Source organism: Oryza sativa, chromosome 11, assembly GCF_034140825.1.
Source record: "Oryza sativa Japonica Group chromosome 11, ASM3414082v1".
Classification (NCBI taxonomy): Eukaryota; Viridiplantae; Streptophyta; class Magnoliopsida; order Poales; family Poaceae; genus Oryza; species Oryza sativa.
In genome coordinates this window covers 27,072,558-27,084,541 of record NC_089045.1, presented here as the reverse complement: position 1 = coordinate 27,084,541, position 11,984 = coordinate 27,072,558, and positions in this window count along the sequence as shown.

The window sequence follows — 11,984 nt, the reverse complement described above, 5'->3', positions numbered from 1 at the left end:
GAACATGCCTACTGGAACTTGTCCACAGATTGTCTGCTTCTTTTGGGTAGTACGCATCTTCTTCCTGAAGCCACTCATTCTTATCGCCACAATGCTTGACATCAGGTTCGAGTTAGTTTCCTTTTCATTTCATAGGGGAATTGAAATGTGAAAAGGTGGGGATTCAATTGAATGGATAGCAAAATTTATAGAGGAGAAGCTGGGGGGACGCAATAACAGTTATTGTACTGCTAATTATTGGCATAGGTGTTTTTTTTTGTAACTTGTTTCTTGCAAATTGAATGTCAAAACAGAAAAGATAAATATGGACAACCACATATTAGCCAGAAGAAAGTAAAGTATAGTTCAAATTCATCCATCTCCATGACCAAACAGACAGCTAATACCCTAATACACATTGTAGCATTACCACAAATACAAACAAAGATATATATATATATATATATATATCGATAATTGTGTCTTATTTTGACATGAAAGTATGCCTGGTAAATGGTCTTAACACTTTTATAGTTTTGTTTTTTTTTTGTTTTAGTTGAAGGCTGTCTAATTTCTTAAAGAATGCTAAAAAAGTCCTCCTTTTTTTTAAAAAAATTTCTATGTAGAAAAAAACCTTGGTATAGTCTTAAATATTTATCTAGTATTCAGATAACGTTCTAGTCCTCCATCCACAAATATAATGGATCATAGGCTTTAAGTTACGTCCACAATTATAAGAAGTTAATTTCATAGTACTAATTTCGCTGCCCACCCATCATTACTTTCAGCAAAATTTACGCATGGACACTAGAAGAATGCGATTGCTCGCAAGAACTATAGCTTCATGGCTATTTGCCACTTGACACCGTGCACATAATTTATCATTTTCTTCTATTTCAGTAAGACACTTTATCGGTAGCTTTGTCTACTTTGTTTCAATTGGATCGTAGCACTGTCCAAACTCATCCCCATTCACTTCGGCAACATGGGCCACATGTAGTAGTGAGCGCATCCAAAAAATTAGGCGGGTCCAAAAAAAAGCACGAATTTCATATGACCAACAACAACTAGAGCAATACCAAAGAAAGCTCACCAACTAGCAATAATGATGGTGATGATGTGTCTAAGTGGGAACTATATATAGGAAGAATAATCACATAATATTGTAATTCAATTCTCATCGTTCAGTGAGAAAATGGAATTGTCGGTGCCTGTAACAAAAGCTCATTCGATGATCAGCATGTAGACTAACTATAACTGTGTCTGGTATGGCAGGCCCTTAGGAACATATATAATTTTGACTTGTTTTTACTCGCAGACTATGTATGGCATTCGTGACGTCACTCATTCCGATTTTGTGAGTTCTCTCTTGGTCTCAAGTAGGAGCAGGGGATTGAGACAAAGAAGGCATTGTTTCCAGGAATCTTGTAGATGAATAGATAAAGGCATGTTTCATCAGCAGTATCCAGTAAAGGTTGTGTTCCCCATGTCACCCATTCCTATCTCGAATTCTCAACATTGTGATTATTGTTTTTTTTTGGCAAGGGGCAAGGGAAGGTGTAAGACAAGAACAGGTGACCATTTCTCTTTAGCTAAAAAAGATACTGGAAAATACGGAAGTTTAAATGGAAAATTGTAAAATTAGATGTTAGTATATAAAGGTGAAAGCGACAGAACAATTAACGATCCTGCAGGCCAACTGGGTGTGCTTTTTTTTACACACATACACATGCACCCTCACCCCTAGGAACATACACACGCACCCTTATGAGCACGTCCGAAAAATGGGCCAGCACATTTTCAGATTTATGAAGTCACCACCGTGGTTTCGCTGTGGATAGATATGTTGCCTGCCATAAAAGAATAGTTAAACGTAAATACGAGCGCCCGTCTAAAGTCTAGGACATAAATGAAGGTGTGCAGGTTCCACGACCAGGAGTCTAACCAATTGAGCTATACTAACTTCTCATCCAAGTGGTGTCTATTTCCACGTACGATAGGGTTGTTCTATTTATACAATTTCCCCAACCCGATCAAGATTTCTGTGATTTTTTTAGTTAAATTCATAATGTTTTTCTAGAAAAAATGTTCCGGTGCAAAGTATTTATCCAACTCTTGTGTGGACCAATTTGTGATGCTGAAATGTGATCCCATGGTCAGAATTATGCTGGAAATAAATAGAACCCAACAAAGATGCTAAACCTGGGCTATGCACAATTGCACCCAACAAAGATATTTTGAAAGCATTGTTGTTTTCCCTGCTCTCCGTGGAGACGGCAAAATTTTATTTAGTACTTCTTTCTCCAATTCCCGATTGGTACATAATTAGATATTCTTGCTCAGAGACATGATGTCACATAGTAAGAGGATAGTGTTCTCTTCACGAGGAACTTGAACCTTGGTTTGAGAAGCTTCGAAGTTCAGATGTTCAAGTGAATCCTTCCTAGACAGACATACTCCCGTCTTCAAGAATTTTTGCTGGAGAGTTTACTCCTCAGAACAAAACTTAATCATGCTTTGCAGGTGCAAATGCCTCCCAAGTTGCAAGAGCCCTCCAACGAGTGAACTCAATGTATTGCAGGATAAGAACCGTTGAAAGCAGAGGTATAATAGGTTGTATTCCATTGCCACTCATTCCAATTTTCGATGAACTGGTCAGGATGCAAAGAATGAAGATATGCGTTTCAAGGAAATGTCTGAAAGACAAAGCATTGATTCTAATGCAATGTTGGATGCAAACTAGTAGTTATATAGATGCAGTAGGAAGTCCAAGCTGAAAATAATGTGTGAAGGCAGGCTGGGAGGATAAAAAAAAATCCTGATTTGTAATATTTGTACTCCCTATATTTTACATTATAAGATATTTTAGCCTCTCAATCCCTCGTTTAGATTCATTAAGCACATGCGTGGATATATTCAAAATCCAAAATTTCTTATGGTGTGAAGCAAATAAAATACTAATTAAGGAAACAGTACCCTTTATTTCCTGCATCTATATAACTGTAATTATAGATCTTTCTTTTTTTTTTCCTTTGTGAACTCGTGTATCATTGCAAACATGTAAATTTCTTGCTGAATTCCAGTTGTCTACAGCATTCGGGGAGAATAAATTTTCCCCATTGTAGCATCTCTGCTTCCATCTTCAATTGTCTTTAGGGTCGGTCATCCTTGGTTTGTAAGAGGGTCTCTCTCTTCAAAGGCTCTGGCTCAAAGTGAAAGCGCAATTGAGTCAATGTGATAATTTGATTAATTACGGACCACGAGTAAATATAGAGGCGGTTCCTAATCTCTACATGAATCAGAATCAGGAGAGAATTAGGGAAACCGACTAGGACAAGATACAAAACATGTCTATAACTCTATATCTCTAATACCCCCATAGTTGGAGCGTCGCAAAGGCAAACGTTCAAATTGTAATGGAACTCGCAAAAAATAGAGCTAGGAAGACCTTGCCATCCATTGACATGGGGTAAGATTGGTAACATCGAATTTGTGTAAACCTTGCTCGCATGTTCTTCCCTACCCATTATCCTTTTTCCTTGCACCATCCTTTCTACGTCGAGCGCCCCTAAGCTGCCTTGTCCTGATTAAGATAAAGGTGTTGCTTTGGGGGCCTTCGGATGGGGGAAATGGAGGAGGGGCAAGGCATGCAGTGGAGTTCGACACTGAAAGGGAGGTTACGAGCATGCAAAGGAGGCACAGATGGCACGGGCTCGCCGGAGATTGGGGTAGAGGTTTGTACCTGGTGCAGATGGAGAGACGATACTAGAAGGTACCAAAGTCTGAACCACCGTTGGATCTAATTAGATGGACGGCCCTGATTTATCCCTTCTTTCTTTTCAAGGATGGTAAAGGTGCTCTTAGTCCAAGGTGCTCCTCTAATCTCCAATGTCACTATTGCGACAACTACTTGGGCATAGTCTCCAATATAACAACATTCATTTTCATTTTGGCATTTTACTTTCTTCATTTTCTATTTGGAAGACTGGAATAATACAGCCATGCATTCACTGATTGTCATATCCACTTGGGTGGCCTCAAGAGCTCATCAACATACATATATATATATATGTTGTGGCACAATAGGGTGTGACGAAACCCTGATCTGATGCCGTCGACTTAAGAAGATGCCAGTGGCAATTGACTGGGATCATCATGTGGAGACGGCAAGCTGAGCTGATCAGGTCTAAAGGCGACATGGACTTGCTCCATAGCCATTTCCCTCTAATGGTTGTCCTCTAGTCTACACAAAGACACCTCGTATGCTTTCTGATGCCTCTCATTCATAGTACCATCTGTATCTATCAAGCAACATATGCATCTTCTATATAGTACCCACTACTTCAACAAGAGAGGCAAATTCTCATATGAGCTAGCTATATAGTAGATGGCCGTTCTCTCTTGGGCTATATAGTAGTACTAGACCAAGGAATTATTGTTCAATGAACCATGGTGATGGCGATGTTGAATATATAAATATATATATATATATATATATATATATATATATATATATATATGTATATATATATAATGAAGTTAATCAATATATAAGTACATAAGTAATAAATTTAATATTGTGTTCTAAAATGCTTATCAGATTGGCTCTCCCTTATTTATCTTGACCATGTTCTCCGAACAACTAAACTGTCGTGTTCAATTTGCAAATACTTTCTATACATTTTTTTAAAAAAAATCTATTTTCATGTTTGTAATATAATACTTAATTAATATTGAATTGATGACCTACATCATTTTGCGTGCCCTACATAAGCTCAACCAATGAGATCAAATGTAGCCTAAGTAGGGGATAAATTAAATTATTTATTACAAAATTTAAAATTAAAGAACCAAGTTAACTATATTATTAAAAAAATATTACTTTGGATCATATATATTCTACGGACTAGCTATTATTCACTAATCAATACATTTTTAAGAAAAAATTCAAATATATTTTGCTATCCCCTCGCTATTTTTTAGTTGTTAAACTAAAATAGAAACAATCAATAATATTGGATATTTTTTTAGAAACTCAACACGCGTACACCCTAGCCCTTAGAGTACCTTCAAAAGATTGAGATGGCACATTTTGAGATTGATGAAGTCACCGTGAGCGTCCTGTTGTCGACGGGTACGCCACATACCACTGAAAGAATAATTAGCTGTAAATACGAGCACCTATGTCAAGTCTATGACTTGAACCCATGTGGGCAAGTTTCACCACAAGAAATCTAACCAGTTGAGTTGCGCTCACTTCGCAATAACGTTAGATATTTAAACAACCATAATTTAAGCTACATATTTTGAATACTCCTATGCATTTTAAATCGATGAACTATTAGTTATAACCTTTGGATCTATCTTATATAAAGTAACCAACAAAGTATGATGGTAACCAAGCTCTGTCATTCGATCCAATGAACGCTCCTGATTTGGTACCGTCGTCCCTTCTTGCTGGAAAGCATCTCAATGTGCTATGTTGTGTCCATGTGTATGTGCTTCTGTAACTAAAGGGGATTGAATTCTCTCTAGCTATCCATGGATTGCTCGATCGAATCAGTTTTGGAGAATAGATGCATCTGCAAGAGGCCACTGGCAGCATCTCCCCTCTCAGTTACGACTGATCATTCAGTTAGTTTTCACCACCATGTATGTGTAGAAAATTCCTGAGCTGAAGCCATCCACGCAACGAGACGTCAGAGGCAGCTGACACATCACATGGGATCACAGGAAGAACCGGAGACGTAGCTGCTGCTGTATTCAGCGCCGCAAGCCGATTGGACTTAAACGGCGACGATCGACTCCCTACACGGCCTCTTTATTCCAAGGTGCTCCTCTAGTCTCCAATGTCACGGCTTGCATTCTTCCAGATGCCTCTCATTCCCCAGTACTGTCATTCTTTTCTTACAAATAAAATGTAAACAAACGGGCTGAATATGTAGAACTAAATTTGTTTCAAAAGAAGTTGTATAACCAAAATTGTAAACAAACGGGCTGAAACATGTGTCTACTATATATTGACATATTGTACTCAGGGTACTAAAAAGCTGAGCCAATCGTACCATTTTCTTTTAGTAAACTTGTAGTATTGTGTCATTTAAGTCCATAAACTCTCAAAATGCATATCCAAATTACAGAACTTGTCAAAGTATACCATCTAGATCCCAAATCGACACATCCCCTCTAGGATCCTACGTGGCGTTGATGTGGCATGCCACATGGACGTGACATGTCATTTTCTTTTTTCTTCTTCTTTTCTTTTTCTTTTTCGTTTTCTTCTCATTCTTCTTTTTTTTCCTTTCTTCTGCTCGGGTCACAGAGAAAAGAGAAGAAAGGGAACAAAGAGAAGAAAAAAAAGAAGGAAAAATATTAAATGGGTCACATTTGTCAGTCAAAATGATGCCACATCATGTCCGTGTGGCATGTCACATCAGCGCCACGTAGGATCCTGAAGGGGTTGTGGCGATTTGGGATCTAGATGACACACTATGACAAATTTTAGGACTTAAATATGCATTTTGAGAGTTTAGGGATCTAGATGGCATACCCCTACAAGTTTAAGGAGTGCCCGTACACTTTACTCTTTTTTTTTAAAAAAAATTGGTTCTATAGAGCTAGATTTTGAGATGGTGAGTCACTTAACTATTTCTCACGATCGAGCTAGCTAACTGCATAATTGAAGCTAAAATTTCATTGCTGGGCTGTTCACTAGCATGCTAGCTTAGGTAGCTCTCGTGCATGTGTATTTGCTTTTTTTGCAAGTTGCAACCAATTTAGCTAGTGTAGATCAACCGAGAAGTTGTTTTTGGCCACATATGGTTTGTTATATGAGTGATTTTACAGTTGTGGAGGAGGTACTGACAGGTACATACCATATTTTATAGTGTAAAATTTGGCATCCCTCGATACCTCCAGCACTAGAAGGTGCATAAATTTACACTAAAAGTTTTTAATATCTCTTGGTGCCTTTTAAGAATTATAAAATATCTCTTGTTAGTAGGTATTATTCGATTATCTTATTCATGGGCTGATTGGATGGTCCCGGAGGTGAAATTCCGGCCTTTAATTTTTGGCTTTTAATTTATTCATGTGGATCAAACATTGATCATTGAAAATTACAACCACCGAAAGCTCCCCTTAAAAATATCTTGAAAGATGATAGAGTGGATTTAATTCACATGCTTAAATATTGAAAGATTTGCGAGACTAAAGAAGAGTGCAGTGTTAGGTTCCAAGTGGAGGCGGGAAAGCGAGTTTTTTGCCCCACCTATATAATAATTCTAAAATCTTTTAAGTGAATTTTTATGTGGGGTGGTAGCGGGTTTGCCCACCTACATCCAAATACAATATGCATCATCGCCAATTTGTCAAGTTTCTTGCATCAGTGAAGCAGGTTAACATAGCGCCTCAGTAACAACGGTGGAAAGGCGACCTGCGTGCCGCCTGCTAGTTGCCGGTTCTGGTTCAGCCATAGGAAAGAGAGATGGTGGGTGGATCATGTAAGCAAGCGTGCTACAGTGATCACCGTCGCTAGACTGCATCAGCTGCTGGGAATATGTTGTAAATGTTGTGTTACTGATGCCACTCATTCTTATCGTGACACTGCTCGACACTAGAGTCTAGAGAGGAACGAGGGAAGGAAAGCACTCCTCTTCGCACTACTCTGATGCTTTTATATGTGAGCAATTCTACGGTTCTTACCTCATGGTACCTCCTCAAGGACTGTAGAATTGCTCTAGAAAAAATAGTATTTCATGGTACCTCCTTAAGGATCATAAAATTGCTCTTTATATGTAGTGTAAAAAAAACACAAATACAGCATTGGTACAGCTTTATTATACTCTGTATTTCTTTAGAAGGACTATATAACAGGGTCAAAACCAAAAAAAAAAAATTTACAGAGGCAGTCTAGTACAAATGAGGGTCTTGAATTTTACCTGTCATGCAATTCACCCAGTAATTCAGCACACTGCAACAAAAATATCCCGTGCCATATACCGTGCAAATTAAATAGCAAGCAATAGTTGTGCGATATTTATGTTCCTAGATAGACTGCAATACGTATTAATTGTACCATACACTAGCAGTCTAGCACGTGTATTTTCATTTGAGTTTCCAGTGTGTCTGATGATGACATAATTTGATCCACAATCCTAGCCGGGAATAAAATTTGATGGATCTAAATGCATGCTCTGGTAGAAACAAGTTGTACACTCGTCAAGCTTTAATTTGTAGCAGCTAACCTTGTTACAATTAATTTGCTTACAAGATGTCTTGAAATTGAAGGACATATTACCTTGTCCGGCACTTCATTTTTCCTATAGGCCTCTCATTTTCAACTATTACCTCCGTCCCAAAATAATTGCATTTCTAGGATTTAAAATTCGTCCCAAAATAATTATAATTCTAGAGTACTAATTGCCCCATCAATCATATCTCATTCAAATTTCTCCCTATTTTACCCTCAACCGTCTTCTCACTCTCACATAAACACCATTTAATGAGTGGCACCATAGTCTTTCTTCTCAAACCTTAATATATGCTAAACAACATAGAATTGCAATTATTTTGGGACGGAGGTAGTACTAGCTTGTTAACTAGTAAATCCAACTTAAACCTGGATGCTCATAGTCATCTAAGCACTATTACTTCAGGATATAGCAAATTTTTAGCAAGTCACTTGCAAAATTCGCTACCCTATTCTCAGTTCCTCCCCTGTTTCTCTCTTGCATCCATATGAATGCATGCATGGGCTAATTATCAACAATTAGTATACACAGTTATGCATACCAATCATCCTCTCTTGTGTAATTGTGCAGCTTAATTAGTGCTCAACAACAACAATATGTTGTGGCTGATCATGATCCAGATCGCTAGCTGACACCTCCTATCCGGGCATTGAGATTTCATGACTCAACTCGGCTGTGTGTCCATGGAGACGCTGCTGGCAGCTGTTACACCATATGATGTGTAGAGCTCACGATCAATGGAAGTCATGGGTGCCACACTGCCCATCACTGCAAACTGATCTGCTCTCAACGGCTGTGATCGACTCACCTCATGTACTAGGTAAGACATGCTGCTGCTATGATCTCCAGGGCAACAACCTATAGTTTTCCAGATGCCTCTCATTCTCAGTGTCATTCCCTTTCTGAACAAAATTGATATACAAAGGGCTGGACATGTAAGACCTAATTTGCTCCAATAGAGAACCTGTAGAACTTAAAAGGTCTGTGTCAAGCAACAAGCATCTACTATATATGTAGTACCCAGGGCAGTACAAATATGAGCTTTTTTTTTTCTTTGAGATGGTGAGCCATTGTCCTGAGTATAGTTGGCCAAAAAGCCCGTAGTCTGATGGCCCGGTCCACGGCATGGAGATCTTGCCTGGCCCAGGCACAGGACGGCCCAACTGTTATCAGGCTCGTGCCGGCCCGTCCTAACTGTTAAGCCGTGTTTGGGCCTCTTCCTCGGCACGACGTGCTGGCCCAGCACGACACGGCCCAACGATCAGCACAACCACAGGCCAACATCGATCCCCCGCCCCTATAGGCCATAGCCCATCGGTCGCCGACCCAAAGAGTGGAGGAAGATAAAATAGATTTATTCCAGTCATATATAGCACAGCCCAAAGATATAAGAGAAGCAAAATATACGTATTCCAAGGCAAAGACAGTGGGCTGGAACAAACACTACGGTCCACTCCAGCCTCCTCTAGCTCCTTCAGATCACCAGCTTGACCAGCATCAGCCATCGCCTACGTGGGGACTTGGAGGGTGAAAACTTCCAATCTCATCAAGAACGACGAGATCAAGCACTGCAGCCTTGGCATGTCCATCGGTTTCACCAGAATCCTCCAGTGTGCAATGAAGAGACCAATCGAATTACTTCATTTTTCCTATATACCTCTCATGTCCATTAGAAATTCGTACATAATTAAACATGGATGCTCCTAGCTAGCAATCTACATTACTTCAGCATATATATAGCTAGCAAAATTATTAGAAAGTCACTTGGCAAAGTTCACTAGCCAATCTTCTGCTCTAGCCCTGTTCCTATTTTTTTTTATAATATGGTGTAATAGAAGCCTCTCGTGCTATTTCACATAGAAAAAAAATATTTTCTTCTATTGCACCAAATGGATATAGGGGCTTATCATTGATACACAGGACCATGTTGGGCAAATGGAAATGTTTTTTTTTTTGACTGGAGGCAAATGGAAATGTTGGGAGTACAAGGGGTAAATTAGTGATATCACACATTGATTTTTGCATGTGGAAGTACTAGTTGGCAGTATTTGCATGTTCAAAACCATAATGACCATTATGACAAAGTGAAGCTGAAGCATTAACCTTGACAGTTTGTAGGCAACCTAATTAATCTGGTCTCTGCATCTAACTGGATACATGCAGCATTTTTAAGTTGGGGAGCTTAGCCTCTCAAACAATCCAATCTGAAAGTCGCTTCTATGGAGATTTGAACTCATTTTTAAGTTGGGAACTTAGCTCCTCAAATAACCCAATCTGAAATTCGCTCCTATAGAGATTTGAACTCAACACCTTGGATACTACTCAAGTTACTGTAACTATTAGACTACATACCCTTTCACTAATAATTAACCTAGCTAGCTGCACTTTTGATGCCTCTCTCACATGTACGTGGAATTTCAATGCTTAGATCTTTGCAAGATTTGTGATCATTGAAGAAGATTGCGGTATGTACCATTGCAAACTTGTAAGTTCCTTACATAATTAATTCCCATTGCCTAGAGATTTTTGATCTGTAGTTATTATTAATCGAACCAGCGAACTCGAGAAAGGTGTGTAAGTATCATATATAGTACTATCTCTTCATCGGCAGGCGCCGATGCTGTCTCCAGTGCGCTTCCGCAGTCCAATTGAGCCATCTCCGTGGATTAGCATACTCGCAGCAAGGTGGTTGCAAACATACGCAGTGTAGTAGATATCCACCGCGATAGTTACCAACACTGGCACTGCGCTGTACCAATGCCATCAAAAAATCGAGTTGCCTACTCCCTGCTAGTTTAATTCCCATATGAATTTGGCAGTGTTGGGGCATGCTGCCATAGGAAATATGATGATGGTGCCGCGTTAAGGGTCATTCGAGTTCATGCCTTAGACTGGGTGGGACAGGGATGTAAGCATTCTATACTGAGGATCGAGGATGGTTTACATTTTCGGTTTGGTAATTTCGCCCCATTCTGGCAAAATATACTGGCTGAAACTTTCAGGGTTTTTTTTCCCAACTTTTTGTGGATTTGATCAAAGTTTATTTAAATATAGTCAAATTTTCAAATAATTTCGTGCAAAAAAAGAGTAAATTTCAGAAATTTCAGTGCCTCAAAATCATTTTGGCCCAAAACAAAATTGGAATACCTAATACCAACACTACTGGAGAAGGGATATCACATTAGTCCCGGTTCGAATATCTATAGCGCCAGTTCAAAAGCTCAATGGCACTTTATAATCTTTAATCCCGGTTGCTGTTACCAACCAAGACTAAAGATCATTGTTAGTCCCGATTCAATAGCTGTCAGCCCGTGTCAAGCCCCCCAACAATCTTTAGTCCTGGTTGGTATCACCAACCGGGACTAAAGATCATATATTTCGGGACTAAATATCTCTCTCCCACGTCCTTGTCCTCTATTGATCTCCACACACGTCGAATAAATGAAATTCCTCTCTCGCTCGCTCTGGTCTTCTCGCCTCTCTCGCATATCTCTCTCTCCCACAGCAGCCGGCCGGGAGAAGCAGCGGTGATGGCCGCGGTCGGGCGGCAGCGGTGGAGCGACGGGAGCTTGATGGTGACGATGCGGCCATGCAACATGCGGGGGAAGAATTTATTTTTTGAGAATTTGTGATGATTTTTTTTGAGAATTTGCAATGTATTTGATATGTGATGTATTTTTTTTTAGAATTTGTGATGTATTTGATCTATGAATCTGTGATTTGTTATGTAGCGAGCACTTGATTTGGGGAAAT